The 24,200-nt window shown below is 30.8% G+C and overlaps 1 long non-coding RNA gene across 3 annotated transcripts; it reads right to left on the reverse strand.

The window, feature by feature from the left end:
• Nucleotides 1–19,536: 19,536 nt before the first annotated feature.
• LOC148605241 (uncharacterized) lies at nt 19,537–23,867 on the reverse strand. 3 transcript variants are annotated; one of them, XR_015915954.1, is made up of 5 exons: nt 23,665–23,867; nt 22,258–22,803; nt 21,146–21,352; nt 20,340–20,911; nt 19,537–19,806 (listed from the first exon to the last, which is right to left on the reverse strand). It is a non-coding gene; the product is annotated as an uncharacterized LOC148605241 (long non-coding RNA). The 3 variants fall into 3 exon arrangements; XR_015915952.1 differs by having other exon boundaries at nt 19,548–19,806; nt 20,815–20,911; XR_015915953.1 differs by having other exon boundaries at nt 19,557–19,806; nt 20,815–20,911; nt 22,633–22,803.
• Nucleotides 23,868–24,200: the final 333 nt, after the last annotated feature.

Genomic DNA, 24,200 nt, shown 5'->3' on the forward strand with positions numbered 1-24,200 from the left:
AAGAGAAATGCTGTAAACTTCGGAAACACGCAAAAGCTACTAGAACTCCTTATTAATTCGTTAATATGGTCAGACGCTCCTGCAGAAAGCAGAGTCCTATATCGCAAATTATAACGCAAACATCAGTCACCTAATACCTTTCCGAAGTATTCAACCAAATATTTTCGGCAAAATAATTAATTCTTTGCGTTCTACGAGTGAAAATAACAAAACACGTTCATTTAAGTTCCAAAATAAACATGGAAGCTTCAAATATATAATCTGCATCTTCGGATTAAATTTATGCAGCTCAAGTTGATCTGGTGAATCCGGGAAAGGACTACTATAGAAAATGAATAAGGATCCCACTGATAGGAGCCAATGAAGGCCATTTATGGACGAAAGTCACATTATTTATAACAGTTCCTTTATTTAAGATGATTGAAATTTCGGAATATTATGAATATCATACGTTACCTAGCTGGAAAATTGTATCTGTCAACGTTTTCCCAGTTCACAGTTAACACAATGTATTTGTCTTCATCGCTCATTGAAGTCACTGAACGAGATTCAGACTTCAATATATCTGGATAAGGTGGCGAAAAACTTTCTGAAGATTCAGTTATTGATTTTGATGAAGAAGCAATTTTGAACTTCGAGTTCGTGCAAAACAAACTTTCAGAGAGTAAAACGTAAACGTATGTATACGGAAAAGTACAAAATTACCGGAATTGATGGTTTTGATATCGCGAATTATATTATGGTGTATATTGGAGTATTATTATGTATTACAAAGGATTTATCATTGCATAAAACCTTTATTTCATCTTAAAATGTGTGTGTTTTTATTTTTGTTACTTTTCCGAAAATACGCAACTGCGTATTTGCGTATAGGCAGCTACGCTCCTGAATACGTATTATCCAAGATAAACAATATCAGTGATGTCAGTAAATTTTAAAGGTGTCTTTAATTGAAGTAGATTAAACGAAGATGTGAATATGCAAAAATATCCAGAAATTTAAATAATCCAAAATATATAGTATGGGCCCGGTTAAAATGTTATATTGTAACATGTAATTTTTATGTCGTTACCGACCGTAAGGTGTAAACAGTTCTTAAAAAGGGACCCAATCATTGCCCTCCCATCAGTATTAAATGGAATTAATGTTGTATCATCACCCAGGACTCATTCAATTAATGACAAAATTAGTACTAGAATTACAATAAATGGAACGATGTATCATTCCATATTGTTATCTATCCGTTTTTAGATGTTTACGTCCCTATGTCACTATCAAATTGCGTTTACATAACAAATTGCATTTTGTTTGTATTAACAGTGATTCCCTCACAGGTCTTTATAAAAAAAACTAATATATTATATTTATAAGTAGTTCAGGGCATAACATGGGTTGTATTCTGATTGTATGATTTATAATAACCACGGTTCTCAAAACCGCATGTGAAAAATTGGGATTGATATTACACACGGGGAGGGCATAATCTTTTGTAGCTTTAAACCGTTTTCATGATCTTTAATGTCCAGTTAGATTTTTAATACATTAGTGTAACGAGTATTCTATATTAAACAAGGGATTCATACCAGAAAACAGAAGTTTGCCATATGTATATGAATGGTATCTTTTTTTTTTCTTTTTCACCATTATATTGTCGTCTTTATCAAATTTTTAAACAGGGATATTTTTATTTTTGTTTTATTTATTTTTTGATAAAAAGGGAATGAATTTCTTTTAAAGTGTATACTATTAAGCACTATTAATTCACTCTCAGCAATACAAAAGCGAACATAAAACGATTTGAATGAGATGTTTTACGTCCACATTTTGACATTACTAAATGCAAACAATTAGCCTTAAGACGTGTAGCATTGTCTTCGTGTACCTGTAAGCGACACAGTATTGACGCCATTGATGATTACTTTTTATGTTAGTTTTATGCATATGACGGTTATGTTTTGTTTTCATATAGTCCACCAAGAATATAATCAATTGAGGAACAAAACAAACCATCATCCAGCTAGCACAATAACATAGTAAAATGTTTTAGAAACATTTCCGTAAAAAGACTGAAAACATTTTTTTCGAAATGTTTTTACAATATTAAAATGTATGGTTGTAATAACGTTTTCAATAAATATTCACTATAACGTTGTTATAACGTTTCCTGAAAAAAAAACAATATTTGTAGAAACGTTTTTTGAAACGTAAAAATGTTTGGTTCAGCAAACACAAAGGTGGATCCAAGAGGGGTCCAGGTTCCCCCATATTTGAAAAAAAAGATAATTTGATTTTATAGAAAATTAATGATACTAATGATAATGCTGCCGTTGTCCTACACGTTTGAACGAATTTCAAAATCGTGTACATGTATCAAGGTGTTAACAAACAAAAAACCAATTATAATGATCCATGCCTCATTATTATCGGAAATAGATGATGTCTTTGGTGCACTATCTCAAATAACCATAACCTTCGTAAAACTTGCAAAGTAAGTGAACATCTTACCTCCAGGTGACAAAATAATTTTTATTTATATATTCTATTGCTTACATCCTTCGTGATTACGTACATTTTCTCGCTTTTAATATATCGAAAGTGTTACTCTATATAACTACTTTGAAAACTCATCCTTCTAAAATCAAAACACATTTAAACAACGTGTGATATGTGATATGAAAAATTCGTAAGGTGCTTAAGGGATATTGCAACATAGGAATGGAAAGTTGACAATACGGAAGGAAAAATCATCACGTTTGTCGTATAGTTTGGTCAATTGTTTTCCTTTTCCGTAGTGTATGTCTAGATATGAGGCTGACCTCAAAGCGTCTGTAATATCCTAAATATGATGATAAAATTCCAGAAACTAGGACTGTTAACGATTATACGCCATCTATATAGCGGATACTGGGACCAAATGATCTGGCTAAACGACGTTCTTTCCTTTGAATCAGATCAATTAATAAGTCCGCATCATAAGTGTGAAACAATAGGTCAGCGAATATAGGAGCACAATTTCATTCATTGCGTCTACCATGCTTGACAAATATGTTGTCGAGAAAAAAATCCAGCAATTTGAAAACATGATCCTTGGTTTACTTGAAAGATGATTAAGATCCGTGTTTTTTTTACAAAGTATGAGGAATCCCTATCAAATACTTTATACCAGAATCTAGGTGTACCGTATTTTTTTTTTCTTTCTTTTTTTTTCAAAAGTTTCAGAAAGGTGATGAACTTCAAGCGCCTAGATTGTGTACATTAAAAAAATGAAACGTTACTCAAAATTGGCTTCATTTACATGTAAATAATATTTGGTATAAATATAACTGAATTCCGTAAACCTTGTTGTATTGACTTCCCTCTAAGTTTGTCGTAGATGTGCATGTATGCATATGTAGCGGATGCCGTATTTAGTCAGTGTTATCTATATCAATGCAATATTTTCTATGAATTTTGTTTTATATATAAAAAATAGAAATATCTGAGAAGCCTATTTTCCCTGTTTAGATAATCAAGTTTAAATAGGGACTTCTTCAAACTGATTGTGTGGATAAAAATATCAGTTCAGGATAAGATTTGAATACATAGTAAAACTTTTTAACGTACATCAAGCGATCTTTTCAACGGATAAGATACCTCTGCATATCATAATATAATAGTAGTATTAGTCGTACTCATGTAAAGTAAAAGCGTATCAAAATATACATAATATGTCTGTTTTTTATGTCTAGATTATATCCCTGGATTAATAACCTTGGTTCCCTTGATTACTCTTTCAATTAATTTGAAATTGAAGTCAATCAGAAAGTACCACATTTATTTTGTTTTTGTTATTGTTATTGTTTTTGTTTTTTTGTTTTTTTGGGTTTTTTTTTTGTTTTTTGTTTTTGTTTTTTGTTTTTGTTTTTGTTTTTTTTTCCATTTAAATACAAGTCATTTTTTAGTTGACTTTTGATAAGTATTGTTATACACTCTTTGAAATGGAAATATATATAAAAACAGACATTTTGTTCCTTAAAAAAAACGGGTATTACTGGCAGATGTTATTATTTCATTTATGAAATTTCAAATGATTCTAGTAATAAGAAGTACCCTATGAAATAAAAAAGGAATATACCTTTAAAATTCACAGAAATTGAATTATTGTATTACCCGACAGCAACTTCCTGTATATACTTAACAGAAATAAAATAGAAAAAAAGAACTAATTATAAGAAAATGGAAAAAGAATACACAGAAATTGAAACATTTTAAAGCAAACACAAACTTGCTAAATACAATAAACACAAAATAAACACAAACAAAAAGACAAACAAAAACATAACAATGCCAATATAAAAGGAACGCACAACAAGAAAAAAAATAAATTGAAAAATACACACACAAAAGACCAGACAAACAAAAATAAACAAAAAAAATAAATAAATATTTTTACATTAACATTAAACTTGTTATAAGAGGGGGGTTGTCTGGTGGGCTTTTGTTCTGTGGGGGATATTAGCCATCATTTGCGTGAATTCTCAAAAGATACACAAAATTAAATAGGTCATACCAAGGTCTTCTTGAGTCAAAAATGTTGGACAACCTCTTGTTAAAGGATAATGGTACATAAGGCACTGTAGCGCCTGCTAGAAAAAATAATTTATCTCCCTTTAATAAAGTCTAAATTGTTCCATTTAAATTAAAACACTTTATTTCATCTTCATATTTAACGAAATCAAAAGAGAAAATTTATTTCGTTTATAAAAGAAATAAACAAAGTGATATGCATATTCAATTAGCAAATGTTGAAAAAAGTAAAAAAAAAAAAAAAAACAATTACACCTTAGTGATATGTTTTACACAATGTGTTAGACATATATAGTGACAAGATAAGGAGGAAAATCTGTTCATAGAGGCACACAAGTATAATGTATTTCTCTTTTGTTAAATATTGATCTGTTGTGTGTGTGTTTTTATCAATTAAATATAATATGTTGCCATATCATTCATGTAGTATTTATACTTTATAAGTTTGCGTTCTAGAATTAGCCAGAAAAATGTTGCATTTAATTTTTTTGGTTTGCGCTTGAATTGAGCATTGAATCTTCAAATTAAGGAGGTATATATATTAATTCAGCTTCAGTGCCCGATGTTACAATTCGTTAGGTAGTTTCGAATTGGTGCAGTCGCGCACTTTGCCCTGTAACTTCTACATTTTATAAACATTGAGGCAATTAATCATTTTTGTCTTTCCTTCCGTAAAATATCGTTTTACCGAAATCAAACTTGTATAAAGTTAAAAAGAAATAAAATCATTGAGTCTCAGAGTATGTTACGCTGAAAACAGAATCATTACATCGAGATGGGGCAAATATACAAATCATGTGTTACTGTTTCCCCTCAACTACATAATAGCACTGCATGAGTGGCTATATATATCTTCATAACCACTTAAAAGTCAATAATGATTCTCGTGGTTAACTACAGACAGACAGACGGACAGCTAGCCAGACAAACAGACGGATCCCTGAGCAAAATGTTAAAAGCTTTCCGAGTACAATAGCGGAGAAATGATGAGCACGTACATGCACAAATCATTGCGGATAAAATTATCGATACTTTTAGTTAAATCAATAATTTCTATAATATTGCGAAGTCTTAACATATATAAATGAGAAAAATAAAAATGAAACATTATTTTTTTAGAATTGATGATTACGAATAATTGTAAATTAAGGTGGGTGAAATGTAAGGAGACTGTTCCAGTCCCCGGAGTCATAAATTCTATTCTTCTCTTCTGCTCCAGACATATTGTTCATTCAATTGGAGGTGACGGTGCTGACTTTTTATGAGCAACTCGGCAGGTGTTTGTAGAAAGGCAGAAGACACTTACCCTACCGGTGCACCTGATCCATGCTCCCAATTATTATTGGAGTCAGAGTTACTCATTTACTTTTGTTACTTTGTATGTTTTATTTTAGTTACTCTATGTTCTTTGTTGTGTGTGTCTGTTTTCCATGTCTGGTTTTTGTCCCTGCATTACATTATTTTGATTACTCTTGCCAATAATATGATGAAAGTGAAACCTTGATTAAAAAAACTTTGATCATTTTCTTCAGCTATGATTTGATATTTTATGCTTATAACCTTCAAGTAATGCAAATTTTGTGATGATATATATTTCTCCTTAAGCATTTTACTGATTGTCGTGGTATGATATGTCTATTGGGCGAAATTTCCGGCATTCATAAGGAATTATTTGTTGTAATGGTACAAAATGTCTTTTGGTCGAATTGTCCGGCACTGGTTAACATTATGGTTCTTATATTTGCAAAATGTCTTCAAAAATTGTTTTTGTTGCATTTGGTTTCGCGTCATTCTGTTCCATCATGTATAGTCAAGTTATATCTTTATAACGATTTCATTTTATCGAATTGATTCGTTTCGATTTTTTTTTTCGTTTCGTTTTGGTTCATTTTAGTTTCGCAATTTGTATGACCCGAGAATTATGGGTAATATTGATTACGTAATTTTCGTAAACATCTCGACGCCATACTGCAGACTATATAATGCAAAACCCTATCTTGGAAAATCTATGATTCGATTTGTATTTAATTATCCAAACTAGCAAATATTTTCCGAGACTGGTTTAGCTCTCAATCACAAATTTACAAGTATACGCAAATGAAGCTGCCATTACTTTGTTTTTCAGCTCCTGAAAATGCAGGTACAAACCGGATATTGATGCTTTTTCTTGCCATAAGTGTGCAGAACCATGTTGATAAATAAACCATAAACGCTCCCTTAGGGAGCGTATTAGTAATACTGCATACCAATTAGCAGCTGGGATTTATTCTCTAGTTTCTTTGTTCAATTGGGTTAGGAATCAAGTGTATAATAATCGGTCAGCTGGTACCAAGAAGTTAATTATCAACTTCCCAGGGTACACCGAAAAAATAATTGTCACCTTGAAGAAAGAATCCGAATTGAAGGTTTTACATATATAAAGAGTAATCAAGGCAACCAAGGTTATAGCGGTAATCAAAAGAATGTAATCCAAGGAAAAAGACCCGACATGGAAAACAGACATACACAACAAAGAACATACATACGGTAACTAAAATCATACATACAAAGTAAAAAAAGCAAATGAGCAACTCGGACTCCACTAAAAACTGGGAGCATGGACCAGGTGCACCGGTAGAGTAAGCGCCCTCTGCTTTTCTATAAACACCCGCCAATCAAAGTTCTGGCATCACAAAGAATTATGGCGACATCATGACTTGTGTTTTTCGATGGAACACATTTGAACCATTTTGGAATCAGACTTTATTTTAAAAGCGTACGTGCTACGGTTTTATATGCATTATCACATTAGCAATCTAACAAAGGTATTTTTTGACATATCTTACTTCCTACTATACTTGAAATACATCAATTATGGTACATGTACATAGAGTCAAAGAATACATCGCAGTTAGGTGTAGTAATTGACACAGCTTGTAGCAATATTGTTATGTATACCATTTCTACACAAAAATGATTCACAGTGTGAATTTTTAACAACGTGTAAACATATTACTTATTTCAATCATGTGTTTAATCGACCTACAGTGTGAGCAACTACTCTCAATACAATCTATTTTTGTTTAGTCGTATAGTAGCTACATTTGTATTAAATAACACTGTAGGTAAAACAACTTACAATGTAAGTTTCAAATATAGTATATGAATCCTCAGTGTGAGAATGAAAGACAAGTTATTATATACCAGTTCTTTATACATTGTGTACATTGAATGATGTGAAAATACACTTACATGGAATGTACATATAAACATCCAGTTAACATTTTTGACAGCTTTAAGTAACATAAGCCTTATCTACCTCTATCGCTTACAGTGTAAGCATTAACACTATATATATATAAACAATACGTTGGTACAGTCTATTAGAATATGTTGTACGGGAAAGGGTTTTAGTGAACTATTATATATTACATTTTATTCAAAAAGAGTAATCAAGGGAACCAAGGTTTTAGCGGTAATCAAACATGGAAAACAGACATACACAACAAAGAACATAAAGTAACTAAAATCATACATACAAAGTAACAAAAGTTAATGAGCAACTCGGACTCCACTAAAAACTGGGAGCATGGACCAGGTGCACCGGTTGGGTAAGCGTCCTCTGCTTTTCTAGAAACTCCCGCCGAGTTCCTCATAAAAAGTCAAGTCCGGAGTAGACAAACGAGGAAAGGTGAACTATGACCCATTAAATAAATCATTTTTCATGGTGCTGATGGATACATCATAACGGTCCAGTTCATGATGACGACCATAAAACTTCTGTAGTGATGACTTCAATCTTGTAGCAACATAACCATGTTCCAGAAGCCTATTTGTTAGAGTTCTAGTGCGATACAAAAAGTCTGCGTAGTTTCGGCAAGCTCTGGCATAACGTATAAGTTGTGATATGAACACTCCATACGCAGGAGCCGAAGGGATGTTGCCACATATGAATGGAAAGTTTACAATTCTGAATGAAAAGTCATCACGTTTGTCGTAAAGTTTGGTCAATAATTTTCCCTTACCATCGATTTCTAATTGTAGGTCAAGATATGAGGCTGACTTTACAGTGTCTGTAGTATCCTTTATCTCAAGTTCTTTTGGGTAGATGCGATGTATCAAATCCCCGAAATTAGGATTGTTTCAAGATAATACGTCATCTATATAGCGGAAACTGAGATTGAAGGATCTAGCCAAACGATATTCTTTCTTTCTGATCAAATCAGCTATAAAGTCAGCCTCATAAGAGTGACGAAATAGGTCAGCAAGTAAAGGATCACAATTTGATCCCTTTGGAATGCCGACCGTTTGTTGAAAAACACGTCCACCACACTGGACAAATATGTTGTCGATTCAAACTTCCATCATTTTGTAAACATCTTCCTCTGTATATTTGGAAGATGATAAATAAATGCATGTGTACAATGAAGTTACAGTATTCCGTTTATTTTCATTTATACATATGCATGTTTTTTCCTTGTAAATGATTTATTTTTACTCTGTTCCACTCATTGGTTTCTTTGTATCATATTCCTGATGCTTATAATTATTCATCTAAGTTTCATTGTTACTGTTCATCATTAATCTTCATTTTGGACAAGTTGCTTCGTAGGGAAAAATATTACTACACCTGAATCTGCTGGAACCATTGAACCTACTGTGACATCCAGAAAGAAATCTTAAACCGTAGATATTAACAGTTTTCTCGCGGCTGACATTTCAAAATAAAAGAACAGTCCAGCAATCAATATAATGCTGAACATCACAATGTTACATATGTACATGTACCAGTTGTTGATCCTTATTTGTCTAAACAAATGCCAGAAAGAGACAATGAAAGTACTCAAATTGTTACAATACCTGGACAAGATGAAACATATGTACGAAGTATAGTTCATGAAAATTTTACAGGTGAGCCATCAGGTACATGTAATCAAAACATTCACGAAAGACCTCAGGTTCAAAGATCTGACGGAATATTGAATGTTGGTACTGTTTCACAGAAAATTAAACACAACGTATTGGCAAATGCATTTATTGAAATTAATATGCTGTCTTCCTAGTGTGAATCTGACTCTTTTTCGTTGGTTCCTCAAAAAAGATTTTCAATCATTAACAAAAAAAGGCAAAAAAAAACTCCCCTCATCATTGGACACTGGACCACTCCCTGTTTACCAAATGTTGATTGGAAGTTTCGCCTTATTCATGATATATCTTTCCTTAAGGGAAATCATGTCAGTTCCCATATTCCTGCTGAAAGTTGAGGTTTTTCCCATGATATTATAGATTAAGTATTTCAATTAGTTAAAAGTTATGGCTATAATGCAAAAATTGCAGAGACAGACATTGAAAATTTATTTCGTATTGTACAAAAATTCTATTCTGATTATCACTTGTTAAGATTGTCTTGGAATGAGTTTTATTATTACTGCCTATGGGGATAAATAGCTTGAGCCAAATTGTTTGAATTTCTAAGTACAGCTTTACAATGGAATATGCAAAAATAAAGAACCTGCAGGTGGTTATATCTATATATTATTGATGATTTATTTTTTTATTTGGCTTCCTACCTCTGATAACTCTTTTATAGTTATTAAAATGTTTCCTTCACTTATGTGAACATTTTTGTACTCCAACCAAAGAAAAGAAAACTGTTCTATCTACCAATGTCATAATATATATATATATTGCATTGAGGTTGATTCATGCAAATTGGAATGCAGATAAAAAGGTTCGAAAAATATGCTCTAAGTTAGTTGAGTTTATAATTTCCAAACAATAAACTTAATATAAGCGTCAGTCCTTTGTCGGTTTGTTACGTTTTGCTTTTTTTTCTATGGTTTGTCTTGGGAGAGCGTTTTTATGACAATTAGTTGGTAGCCTTTGGGTTTCAAGAAGTCACAACATAATGTCAAATTACTTAGAAAGCCATCCACAATCAGTTTTGTATTTATTTTCAGAAAAGATTCGTATACAAAAACAAATAAAAAGTAAATATGAGGAAATATGTTCATTACAATTTACAGGACAAGGCTGCGTTTAATCCTACGCAAGTAACTGGAAAGGAATGTATAATGGAATTATAAATACAACTGTGACTGGTAAAACACGTTTAGTGTGGAGTTATACTTATTATTCGAAATATGGACAAATGAACTACTGTCGATCAACAATAGAAGATTCAGCATCGGACAAAGGACCTTGGTGCTATATTAAGGGAGGAGGCTGGGAATACTGTTTTTGCCTTCTTTGTTGTAAATTTACTCAATATCTACCTTTATTTTACAAATATTGAATATATATTCCTGCACTTGATATGTGTGTATTAGTCTTGTTTGATACCAATTTAAAAACAAATCATTTTTGTAAGCATAGGTACAGAAAACAGTAATTGAGGCAATTCAAAAAGAGAGAATTAAATTTCAAGGAATTGTCTGATATATAAAATTAAGAGAATACAGATATATATAAGCCAATGCGAGGACATTTAAAGGAGTAGTAAGAAACAATGAACAAAAATATTGTACGCACTTAGGCATAGTATTTGTTCGTAATTAGCAACATTGCATTGCATTTTTGTTTTAAAGTTATCAACAAAATAAAACATAAGGTAAGGGAAATCGATGAAATGTTAATATGTTCCACGTTTGTTAACACATGTGCCATATATCTCTAACATGTTTTAAGACATCTATAAATTTAAATAGTATTCATTGATCAGAAATGTATTCCACCGACAGTCAAGTTTAAGGAATACTTTTCAATACAGGTAAGCAAGATTGTGTTGAATCATATCTAAGTAACTGGAAAGGAAATTACAATGGAACAACAAATACAACTGTGACTGGTAAAACATGTATAGTGTGGATTTATACTCATAATTCGAGATATGGAACAATAAACAATTGCTGTGCACCAATTGAAGATCAAGCATCAGTCAAAGGGCCTTGGTGCTATATTGAGGGAGGCTGGGAATATTGTTTTGCTCTACTTTGTAGTTAGTATGCATAGTTTAACTTTTTTGAAAATTCTGCTTCCAATAAGTATATGTGCAATGCTCTATTAGAATTTGTGCCTACTTTATGTTTGCGTTAATGTATGTCTATATGGTGTTATATAAACTCCATACACAAACATAATTTTAAAAGAAGAACCTTAAATGGTATTTTTATAATTTATTGTATGCTTATTTGTTCTACACTTGAGAATTTGCATGAGAAATGTAAGGTGTACAATACGTGTTTGTATCAATTATTTATCAACAATACCTCGTTAAATTATGTCAGTAGCCGTCAAAAAGATATGTGTGAATGCTTATGGCACAGGACCTGCATTTGGCAAAAAACTGTGAGGGATAGTAGAACAGAATAAGCATTCGCCGACTTTTACAGATTAACAAATTTCACCGCAAAGCATATTTCTGGTATAATCATCTTGGATAATCTGATGATTTATTTCTTTTTCCAACAAAGTTCAGGACAAGTACATTAATACAAACTATCTTGCCAAATTTCAACAAATTTAGTTGCGATTTACAGGTCGGGCAAAAGCATTTTATAGTTGAGTTGAAAGATGTCATGAAATGTTCACAAGGGAAAATCCCAAGAAATCGAAAGTGGAAGAATCGCGTATTTTAAATCCTGTTTTATCAAATCTCATTAAAAACATATAATTGCAATTCTAGTCCTTTTAAAACAGCTTTATTGTAGAATGCGACTTAAAAGATTTTTTCTATATAAATTTCACTTAAAACGATCTAAACCGTCCTGCGTAATTTTGATATTTGCACTGACATCTTAAACCATTTTTTGTTTATTCAATAAATCATTTAATATATTATAACGCAAACTAACAAAACAAAGATTACATACAGTACAATCATGAACTAAGAATGCATAGCCTGTCCTCATGAGCTGATTAGCGCATTATCAAATACAACTGCATATATTTTAACTTACACACTGGTCATTTGTGTCCATGTGAACGCATTGAACCACGTGATTGCAAGACTTAAATGAATGTTTACAAACAGAAATTGCTTACAAAATGGCTCAATACTTTTTTTTAATATAGATACTCGCGCTTATGAAGTATGTTTTCTTTGTGAAAGCAAAGTTTATTGTAAAAAACAAAAAAACATATTTGTTATAGAATTTTAAGCTTTTGGTTCCAATGATTTTATTCTATTAATTTTGGTTGACTTTAGTAAATATATTGAAAAATGAATTTAAATGTAATGTTTATATCTTATGTTGTCAAAAGGTATATACATATGTTGTTTTAAACGTCAATGAACGACTCTGTAAACCATTTCACAGTTTCCTTACAGAGCAACCGTATTTTACACAAAATAAAGAGTTTTCTACCTTTTACAAAAAGGAATTTAGAACGTGCAAATTTGATGGATACGCAATACATACGAAACGCTGATAACCAATATGAAAGTATTGTGTTTCCGTTTATTATAAGTGTCTTTTGTGTCTTTTTAATTGATCCTGATATCTTCAACGTATAAAATATAGCTAAGTTAAACAAGTTTATTAAATGGAACATTTATATGTTATAGTTTTGCATTGTTCATAACGGTCCGGGCTGATACGATAGACGATTTGGAACGATGCAATAACAACATTTACAGGACAAATAATTTTGTCAAAAACTTCCTTTTCCTTACATTTCATTTAAAACAATTACGATCAAATCCAATGACGCAGAGATTAAATAATTGTATTTTCAAATAAAGAAAGCATCCTTGAGTTAAATTATATCGTCAGATCGGTTGGGTTTTGACATGCATGTTTCCCATTTTGCCAGATTTTTCCGTGGGCTGACACTTAATGATATAGATTAAGTAATGTACAAAATAATATAATATATTCGTAGAAGAAAGCTGAAAGGAACGCCACCACTTTACGAAGATATCGAAATGAGCAGCGGTAAGTCTAAATGTTTCTAAATGAATATTCTTACACGATAATGTATGTTATGTTTTAGCAGCAATCATATTTATGCTGTATACCGATGATCTGAACTTCGTCGTGAAATAGAACTGTTCATCGATATTTTTTTTAATTTCATTTACAGTGTCCAAGTCCACCCGCAATGCAGAATACATCTACACAGAGATTTAGAATGATATTGTATGGAATTTCATAATGAATAACAGACTAACATACATAATCACATATTTGGTTAGAATCAGTTTTGAAGTTTACGAGTGTTATTTGACAACAGGTTGCAATTGAACAAATGAAAGGATATAGCAATTGTATTTTTAATGAATAACTAAAACTAAGAAACCCTGCTACCATAAATGCAGCATATTGTTTTATGTCTTATTTCTTTCTCAATTTGATGCTTTATAGTTGATGCCTTCTGTCACAACCAGTTAGTAATTTGGATTTCACCTTTCGCGAGTGTTTACATGGCTTTGGTTTGTTTAAAAAAAAAACAGCGAATGACATACATGTAAAAATGCATTGAACGAGTAATCAAAGGAACCAAGGCTACAGCAGTTATCAAACGAATGTAATCCAGCAACGAAGACCAGACATGGAAAACAGTTATACACAACAGAGAACATAAAGTAACTCAAATCATACATACAAAGTAACAAAAACAAATGAACAACTCGAGTATCAATACTCTTATTGTTTAATATTCTTTAATCAAATACTTGGTGTCCTGATTTTCAAATTTGAGGTTTCGGCCCAGGTGGTGGGTCTACCGACTGACTTTACTTTATAATGTTTGTTATCTAAAGTTTCACGAACTTGTCATTAAAATAAAATAAACGCTTGTGATGTTTTCAATCATTTTGTTTTAAGATAAATGGAAATACAAACTAATGTTGATAACATTTGACGAACTTTTTTACTTTGTTTATAAGATTAAATCTGTGCACCTGAGCAATATTTCATAATAATTCCTTCGTTTCAATACAACGTTTAAAATGATTTCATATAAAACTCTCGCATTTAAATGAAACAATGATTATTTAAGAGCTTATCTGTCAAATCAAATAAAACAGTACTAAAAAAACTACCTTACACCTATTTCATGCTCAAAATATTTCATCATGAACGATCATGTTAGAGCAGCTTTAAAATATATATATATTTTTTTTTTTTTTTTTTTTTTTCAGATTTGACACGTTGACCGCACTAATCAGTATCTTTGTGAAGTTCTGTTTATATATTGAATATGTTGTACAAATCGAGCTTGTGCTCAAAATTAAATTTAAGGTTGTGAAAAACTCAACATATCAGTTTATATATAGACCAAAGTATATATCTACTATATGTACATGAAACAAATATAATATCGACGATTGTTTCTTTTTTTTTTTTTTTTTTTTGCAATTCGGAAAATTATTATCAAGGCAAAGCTTTATTATAAAGTTTAAAACAAAAAATATCAAATTGTATTCCAGCGAATCCAGGCATTTGTATTACATCGACAATATTGAATTATAATTACAAATATAATTGATGTTGCGAATTTGATAAATCTCGTTATATGTAGTAGTTTTCATTTCCCTTGTAATTATTACGAGTAAATGTTCCGATTAGTGAAGATTCATTTGATGGAAAATTGCATGGTTCCATTGTTACGTCTTTGATCAAATGCATTGCCTACATCTTTTGTAACGTCCGATTCCTGGCATTTTTAGACAAATGATTTATGGCAAACCAAAAATGATTTCACCAAACAGAAAAAAGGTAAATCTACCTCATAACATATTAAGTTGTTTAATTAAGTCTTTTTGGTGTATCTTAAATAGATTTCGTTGCTAATAGATTAAACCATACCTTTGTAAAGAATTATCAAATATAAAGTAAAACAAATGTCTTCTTGTTAACATGTTTGTACCTACATATATTTTCAATTAAAGAAAGATAAGGCAAAGTCATGACCTGACGATAGTAAAACTTATACCTTGCTTTCTTAAAAAGCGGCACACTTTACGTTTAAGCAAAATGTATTATCTTAAAGTAAATATATCCAAATCTTTTAATTTGATACTTTTAGAATTATAAAGCTAATGAATATGTCATATATATATATATATATATATATATATATATATATATATATATATATATATATATATATATATATATATATATATATATATTTAACATGTTTTGCACGTGTAATATACAAGGATAATTATGGTATTTATTTAATTTTAATTCACCAAACTTGGATCTGGACTCATGTCAGTACAACATATTCTACTGAAAAATGATTCGAAAATGGCGCACGACAATAATTCAATTGTCTGTATTCGGGAGATGTCTAGTATTATTCCACATTATACGTGTTTTACAAGTAACAGTTGTATAAACTGTTTATTGTACTTTAATCTCAAATCCACACATTCATGATTCCCTGTTACAAGCACAATTTTCAATATACATGTTTAATTTTAATGCAAGTTGACTTGCTTAACTTTTTAATGTAAATAACTGTTTCCAATTTCATTTCGTATTTAATTTGACATGATTGTTAACCTACTTACATATACTATGCAAATCTCAACACACTATTTATATATCAATAATCCAGATATACACATCGAATTTTATAATTTGATTGATCAGACAAACGACCTAAACGGTTTGGGTACCAACTGGTAATTTATGAAAATACAAAAAAAAAAAACCATAAAGGTTAAGGGGCAATACAACATTATCGCCAAGTGAAAATTATTTAAAGATTGTTGTGTTTAATAACAGTGCATATGTACTAAGTTTTAAAATATATTATTCTCCATTGTTTATTGTTATTATTTACATTTGAGGCATGTTTTTGTTTGATTTTGCATGGTTTTTTTTTGTTTGTTTGTTTGTGGTTCCTTTGAAGCTTTTTGTATGGGAATCCGGTTTCTAAGTATCTAATTGTTCTGCCCTTTTTTTCGTTAAATATAAAACATAATACATAGTTTTTGAGAAATCCTCCATAATTTTGGAAACAAATCTTAATTTTCCTTTTTCCGACTTTTAAGAAAAGGGTTGACACTGTCTATAATTTTTTTTCATCCTACAAACTGGTTTACTTTCCAATTAGAGCAATTGACAGCAGTATACTCAAACATTCAATTTATTAGAGCCGCGGTAAGTACTTGGATACTTATAGAACTTATTTCAAACCACTCAGGTACTTACGGAAGTGAAAATACTTTAAGTTTCAAAGAATTGCTGAATATCTATACGACAACTATCGACTATATATATTTTACAAAAAATAAAGAAAAGAAGAAAACTAGTTGGAAGACAGATACAGATATTGAATTTATCTACCGTGTATGTACTGGATTCCTGAATTTCACAAGAATCCATTCAAACAGCGTTACATAGCTGCAAAATATACCGCCAAACCTCTTTCAAAATTTTAAGCTTCTACACTTACAGCTGCCAAACTTGGTCTCCAGTCCTCCCACGACACATATTACCCTCGTAGTGGTATTTATTCAACGTGCATCCGAAAAATTGTTAAGATCCCCCATTCAAGATTATTATAAGAATGTAATATCATTAAAATATATGATTTTTCAACTCTTTCTTCTTCTATTCCCTATACTCAGTAAAAATCCCGACTCAAAACATTATAGATATATGTTACTAAAAACAGACGGTACACCTAGATACAAACATGTTGAATCCTCATACTTTGTAAAAAAAAATAATTCCAAATCATCTTCCAAGTATGCTGAGGAAGATGTTTTCAAAATTTTGGAGTTTCTGATCGACAACATATTTGTCCGGTATGGTGGACGCGTCTTTAAACGAACGGTCGGTATTCCAATGGGAACAAATGTGCTCTTCTACTTGCTGACATTTTCCTTCACTCTTATGAGACTGATGTTATAGCTGATCATATCCAAAAGAAGGTACTACGTTTAGCTAGATAATTTAATCTCAGTTTTTGCTATATAGATGACGTATTTTCGTTAAACCATCCCAGTTTCGGGTATTTGAAACATCACACCTGCCCCTTATCTATCGGTAGAAAAGGAAAACTATTACGCAAGCTATACGACAAATGTGAGTTTTCGTTCCGTATTTTCAACTTACATTTTATCTGTGACAACGTACCTTTAGCATCTGGGTATGGAGTAACGGATACAATAGTCACTGTAAAGGTAGCATTATATCTTGACCTTGACTTAGAGATCGATAGAGAAGGAAAAAACTATTGACCAAACTATAAGACAAACGTGACTTTTCATTCCGTATTGTCAACTTTCCTTTCATCTGTGGCAACATCCCTACACATCTGCGTATAGAATTCCTACAACTAGGCTTTTGGAACAGTTGCTACAAGATTGAAATAATTACGCAGATGATAATCATAACGTCATCATAAACTAGTGGATCGTTACAGTTAATCTATCTGCACCATGAAACTGATTTGTTCAACGAGTAATAGTTTACCCTTCCACTTTTTCATCTACCCTAAGATGCTCTTTTACTTTTGTAACTTTGTATGTATTATTTTTATTAACTCGTGTTCTTTGTTGTGTTTGTCTGTTTGCCATGTCTAATCTTTTTCCTTGGATTATATTCTTTTGATTTCTGTTAGTGGTCCCCTTGATTAATCTCCATTAGCATTTTTTTATTTTTGTATTTCCATTTCATTTAAAATTAAATGGTTGAAGATATCACAAGTGTTTTGTTAGTTTTAAAGAAAAAAATCATGATATTTTAAATAACAACTAAAAGCTACAGTCAGTCGGTAGACCCACCACTTCGGCCGAAACCTTAAATTTGAAAATTGTGACACCAAGTATTTTATCAAAAAATACTAAACACAAAGAGTACTGACACTCAGTTTCAAGGCATTTTTACACGTGTGTCATTAAGTGTTTCTAACAAATCAAAACCATGCAAACGTTCGCGAAATTTGAATTCCAACTTACTAAAAGTAAGTCAAAGAAGCCATACAATATAAAATATTAAACTGACAGCAAAATAATACATAAGACAATATGCTTTAAATATGAAATCAGATTGTCCTAGATTTAGTTATTCATCAAATTTGCTAATGTTATTTCTGTTTATCTGTACAACAGCAAGCTGTTGTCCAATATCACTTGTTAATTTCAAAAGTGCTTTCAACGGAAAATGTTTTTTTTTTTTTTGAGAATGTATATATTTATTTTCTAACTATTACGACATTCCACACAATATCATTCTAAATCAGTGTAGACGTCTTCATCCCTGTCTGTAAAAAGAAATAAAAAGACAAAACACTTCTATGAAGAGATTAATTCACGACGAATTTCAGATTAAACATCATTGAACATGGTTATTCGAGAAGGGAAAGTTAATGAGACTGGTATTTGTTTTCTTCTATAAATAGGTAATATCATTTTGAACATTACGTATTCTATAACTATATCTTTGATATTGTTTTTGTTAATCATTATTGCCATTATGGCTGTGTATATAGACTTGGGTAATTTTAAAGGACAAAGTCTCTAAACTAAATTATATTTAAGTGTGTTCATTCCAAGAGGTCCCATAACTTATGATTACAAAACCACACTTTGCAGTTTATAGTATGGTCTTTTATGCCAAAAATGGGAACCTACAACTCTTTATACTTCTTAATCACGTTTTAAACAAGTATAGCACTATCCTGTAATATCGATCAGATTATGAACAGTGCAATGTTGTATGTGTTTACAGATATAATGCTTATTCATATAGAGTTCATGCCAATAGCAGTTTGTTTACATAAGAATATCTTTAACGTTCTATCGTTAAATTTCATTAAATTCAGTGAATTGGATATACGGATTTATAGTTTAATCACAAACCGATATCAACCCGGGCGATAACTGATTCTGGAACCGGCAACGTAACCCAGTTATGTTATAACCCTTCTTCAATGGTAACGTTACCGGTAAACAAATCATAGTTTTAAGCATCAACCAGTTTGTTTATAGGCGTTGAAATTACATTAAAAAATGACTTGAAAATAATAATTTATCTTTTTTTAACAAAACTGTATAGTATCAGGATCAATTAAAAGGTCACTTATGATAATCAAAAACAATCATTTCGTATTGGTTATCAGCGATTCGTATGTTTTGCGTCGTCATTAAATTTGCAAGTTCGAAATTCCTTTCATAAGGTCATTAAACACAAGTTGTAAAAATATTACATTTTAACAGGTGCTTGTGCACCTAAGAACTGGTTGTCCATCAGATTGTCGATTGCTGTAGGATTTGTACTTCTTCCATTTCTCATTCTGTAAATATAGCAATACATATTGAACTTTTTTTAGATTGATAAATGAACAGGGTGTCAATATAAAATCCAGTCAGTGTGCGGCACATGCCATTTTTTGTTAATTAAAGATTGTACTGCATTCAATACCACAAATACGTCCTTTTTCAAGGCTGAATGTTTGTTTCTGAATAACCGTAACAATTGAAGATATATTAATTGCATAAAAAGCATTGAAATGTATTTAAAAGGGAGAAAACTCTTTATCCTGTGCAAAATATGGTTGCTCTGTAAGGAAACTTTGAAATGATTTTCAGAGCGGTCTATTGTCGATTATAAAAAAAAACTTCTATATACTTTTTCCATGTTGTTGACAACATAAGGTATACACATTACATTTGAATTCATTTTTCAAAATATTTACTGAAGTCGACTGAAAATTGTAAAAAAAAGGTATTAGAGTCCAAATTGATTTTACTAAAAAAAAAATGAATTATTTTATACTTTATAATCGTGTGTATTTATATTAATTAAAAACAGAACACAAGTATTTACCCATTTTGTGACATGTTCTTTCCAAAACCATTCATTGAAGTCTTGCAACATATGCATCCAAGTCGTTTCATGCGTTCACATGGACAAAATTGACCAGTGTGTAAGTTAACATGTACGCAGTTTTATCTGCTGATCCGCTAAGTAGCTCATTAGGACATGTTAAACATCCATAGTTCAAGATTGTATTGTGTTTAAAACAATGTAATTTGTTTTTATTTTCCCTTATAATCTATTTATGATTTATTCAATACACAAAATTATTCATGATGTCAGTTTAAATATAAAAAGTATTGATAAAAATGTGTCGTTTCGCGATATACAAGAATTTAAAGGTTATTTATTAAACAGTTATTTGTTTGTTTCTTTTTTTATAGATGTTTTTCTTTTTTTTTTTTTTTTCATTTTTTAAGTTGTAGTTATAAACCGTTGTTTTTTAATTGATATATAATTTATTATAACAAATTGAAGTGAATACATGAAATATATTGCTACCACTGTTGCTACTATCAGACAAAGAGATAAACATCCAACAACTGCTCCAAACACGGTACCGGACACTCCATTACTAGTCTCTACAAATAATTGCGATACATGTAAATACTGTTACGTGAACAAATGAATTATTCACTATAAAAAAAACTTTTTCTGATAATCATCTAAACTGTTTGACTCAGGTTGAGTATTCGCTTTCATATCATAATGCAGTTTTAAAAAGTAAGATGAAAGGGACAACCAAATAAAACTTTTTTACCACTATATGTAAACATCACTGATTTAACCCAAATACCTGAACACTAAAGTCATACCTGATTTATGCTCTTTGTCTGAAGCTAGACCCGAACATGTCGGCGGTGCTGGTTTCCATTGTTCATTAATATCACATGTTGATTTTAAAGAGGTTCTATTAAAGCTTCAATTGCAGAAAAATGTAACAGTTTCACCATAGAAGTACTCTACTCTTTGAGGCATAAACTTTACGTTCGGTTGTATATTGTTGGTTTTGCATGTCATAACTAAAATCAGGAAAAGAAATATTGATAGTTATAACAATGTTCAACAACTGATTGGTAAAAAAAACATTAATAATACAAAAACGTTTATGTTTATAAATCTAAATATGAATGTACAGTCAAAGGCGATATTAATCACAAGATTTTGGAGTTTTTTTATAGTCTAAGAATATTTCAAGCAAAGATAAAAACATAAATTACGTTTGGTATATTTGAATGCTATTTTTTTTCTAGATTGCGTAAAGATGAAGTTATCATTAATGAAGGACCATTATCAGAATTGAAAAACTTGTAAGATTTAGGGGCAAAGTGTTATAATATAGTCGATAATGATAATTTACCTAAGGAAGATCATACCTATTACACATTTAATGTTTTCTGTAATCTTGCAAAGTCATACAGACATATATATTTTCCATAAACTAACATTTTTAAAAATGATGTCAAAAAAATGTTTAAATGATTTCAAACGAATTATTTTGTAAAAAGGCTTTTTTCCCTGGAGACATAATTGGCGCCAACTTTCTTTCAATGTTTTATTTTAAGGGTAAGGTTAAAAATCTTTGGTGACCTCTAAATTTCGATTTGAAATATGAAAAACCGTTAGTAATTGTTCTATGTATGAAGTTATAATAAATTTCATACGCCAGCAAATTAAAAATACCCACAGAAACAATAAAAACTACAGACTTTTATAAGGCTCAATTATCTTAAAACCAAATTTAGTGACCCGTGTTTTTACATCAAAAGTCTAAGATATGTGCATTTAGAGTCACCTTAAAGAATATAGTAATCAAGGAAAACAAGATTCTAGCGGAAATCAAAATAATGTATTCCAGTAACAAAGGCCAGATATGGAAAATAGACAAACACAACAAAGAACATAAAGAAATTAAAATTATACATACATGAAACAAATAAAAAATGAGGTACTCGGAGTCTCAAAACTGGGAGCATGAACCAGGTGCACCGGTAGGGTAAACGTCCTCTGCATAGGAAACTATATCTACTAGAAATGTTAAGTATGATCTACCCTAAAAAATGTTTACATTACAATGCGAAAAGCCACAATTTTGTTTCCATATTAAAATCAGATTAGGTTCAAGAAATAGTGAGAAAGAAAATACGGAAGTTACACTCGCATAAGGTTTGGTTCATTGAAAGTAACGTTTTCAAGAAAAGTAGGAAAATATACTTGATAGACTTCCAATGAGTCTGTATTTTGGTCTGTGATATACAATTAAAAATGACGATGAAACTGGTTCTTGTATAATGTTACTTACCATTACATATAGGTAAGGTACACCAGCTGCCCGATTCAGTACACTGTATGTTACTGGGTCCAATTAAGTGATATCCAATATCACATATTACTTGTAACAGATCAGGAAATATATTGCTGTCTTGGCTTTGTATATTTGAATGTTCTAATGTTATAGGTGGACTCTTAACGCCTGGTTTAACAAAAAATGTGAATGACAGACTGCAGACATATATTTCGAAAGATTGTGTCATAAATGTCATAAGTCTTGTAAAACCTATAACTTGAACAATCTGCTATATTAAACAACTTCCAAGTAGTATTATTTTGATAATGTGGATGTGAACAACATTGCATTTTATCTAGGCATTTGCACGAAGACATTGTTTTACTCAGACATTTATCTTATTCATTTTGGACGAGTTAACAAGGTGTGTTAATCAGTTGCTTTTGGACTTTAAAAAAAAAGCGAATACTTTTTAGAGGTAGGTACCTCTTGTTAACAACATATTTTTTGTATTTAGTTTTATTGGTGTATTTTCTACCACTATTGCAGGTTAGAGGGAGACTTCAGCGTTCACAAACATGGCTAACCCGCCTTGTACTTTGTGTATAATTAGTCCGGCAATTGTCGTCATAGTTTATGTTCTTTGTTTGTCGTTTTGCTTTTTTTATATATATATATTAGGTCATTTTTTTCATGAACAGTTTCACTTCATTAATTTGCAAAGTTTTTACAGCATGCTTTATGCTATAGTTCTTTAAGACTTTATGGTGACTTTGTTTATTGCTTCCCATTTTGTGGATGATTATCTGATTGACCACCACTTCTATTCGTAGATTAATCAAAAATATCCTAGATAGTATGGGTCGAATTTGTATTCAACACTAAATCTAATTAAACAAAAATTAATTAAATACTTGTAAATAATTGTTTTTTGTAAAGCAGTAAGGCTGATACTGTCAGCTATCCTAGAAAAAAAATTACTCTCAATGTTTTCAATAGTTCAGAGTGAGCCATGAAGATAAATACCGTCTTTTTTATCTGACTCACCATTTGATATCGACCATTATGTCCACAGGCCGACTTAAGACTTTTTAATATTAGTCTTACTGGTGGTAATAAAATGGTTCGAGATGGAAGGCTCCAACATTTTTGTTTACTTTTTTATCAGTTATCCACTGAAAAAAATTAAATTGACGTCACGTTATATTTTATTTAGTTCATTTTACGGTTTAGCCTTGCAAAATACATAGATAAAAGACATCTTTTCAAATTTACAAAAAAAAATCATCATTCTGGTATGAAACTCTAGCAAAATCGAATGATATTTTAATAAAAAATAAATGGTCTTATTGATTACAATTTATAACGGGCTAAGAAAGAGAACAACGTTTTTATTATTACGTAAATAGGGGCTTCAAAATAGACCTGTTGGTCATAAAACGATACATGTAGTGACATTGTGTTTCTAGTGTCCAAACAGACCACTTGTGACAAATATGATTATTTATATAAACGTTAATCACAAACTACTAAACATCATCTATATTCAAGACAGTTTCTATAACAGTTAACACCAAGGCATA

Source organism: Perna viridis, chromosome 10 (assembly GCF_037379345.1).
Source record: "Perna viridis isolate PV_CMFRI_1.1 ecotype Kerala chromosome 10, ASM3737934v1, whole genome shotgun sequence".
Taxonomy (NCBI): Eukaryota; Metazoa; Mollusca; class Bivalvia; order Mytilida; family Mytilidae; genus Perna; species Perna viridis.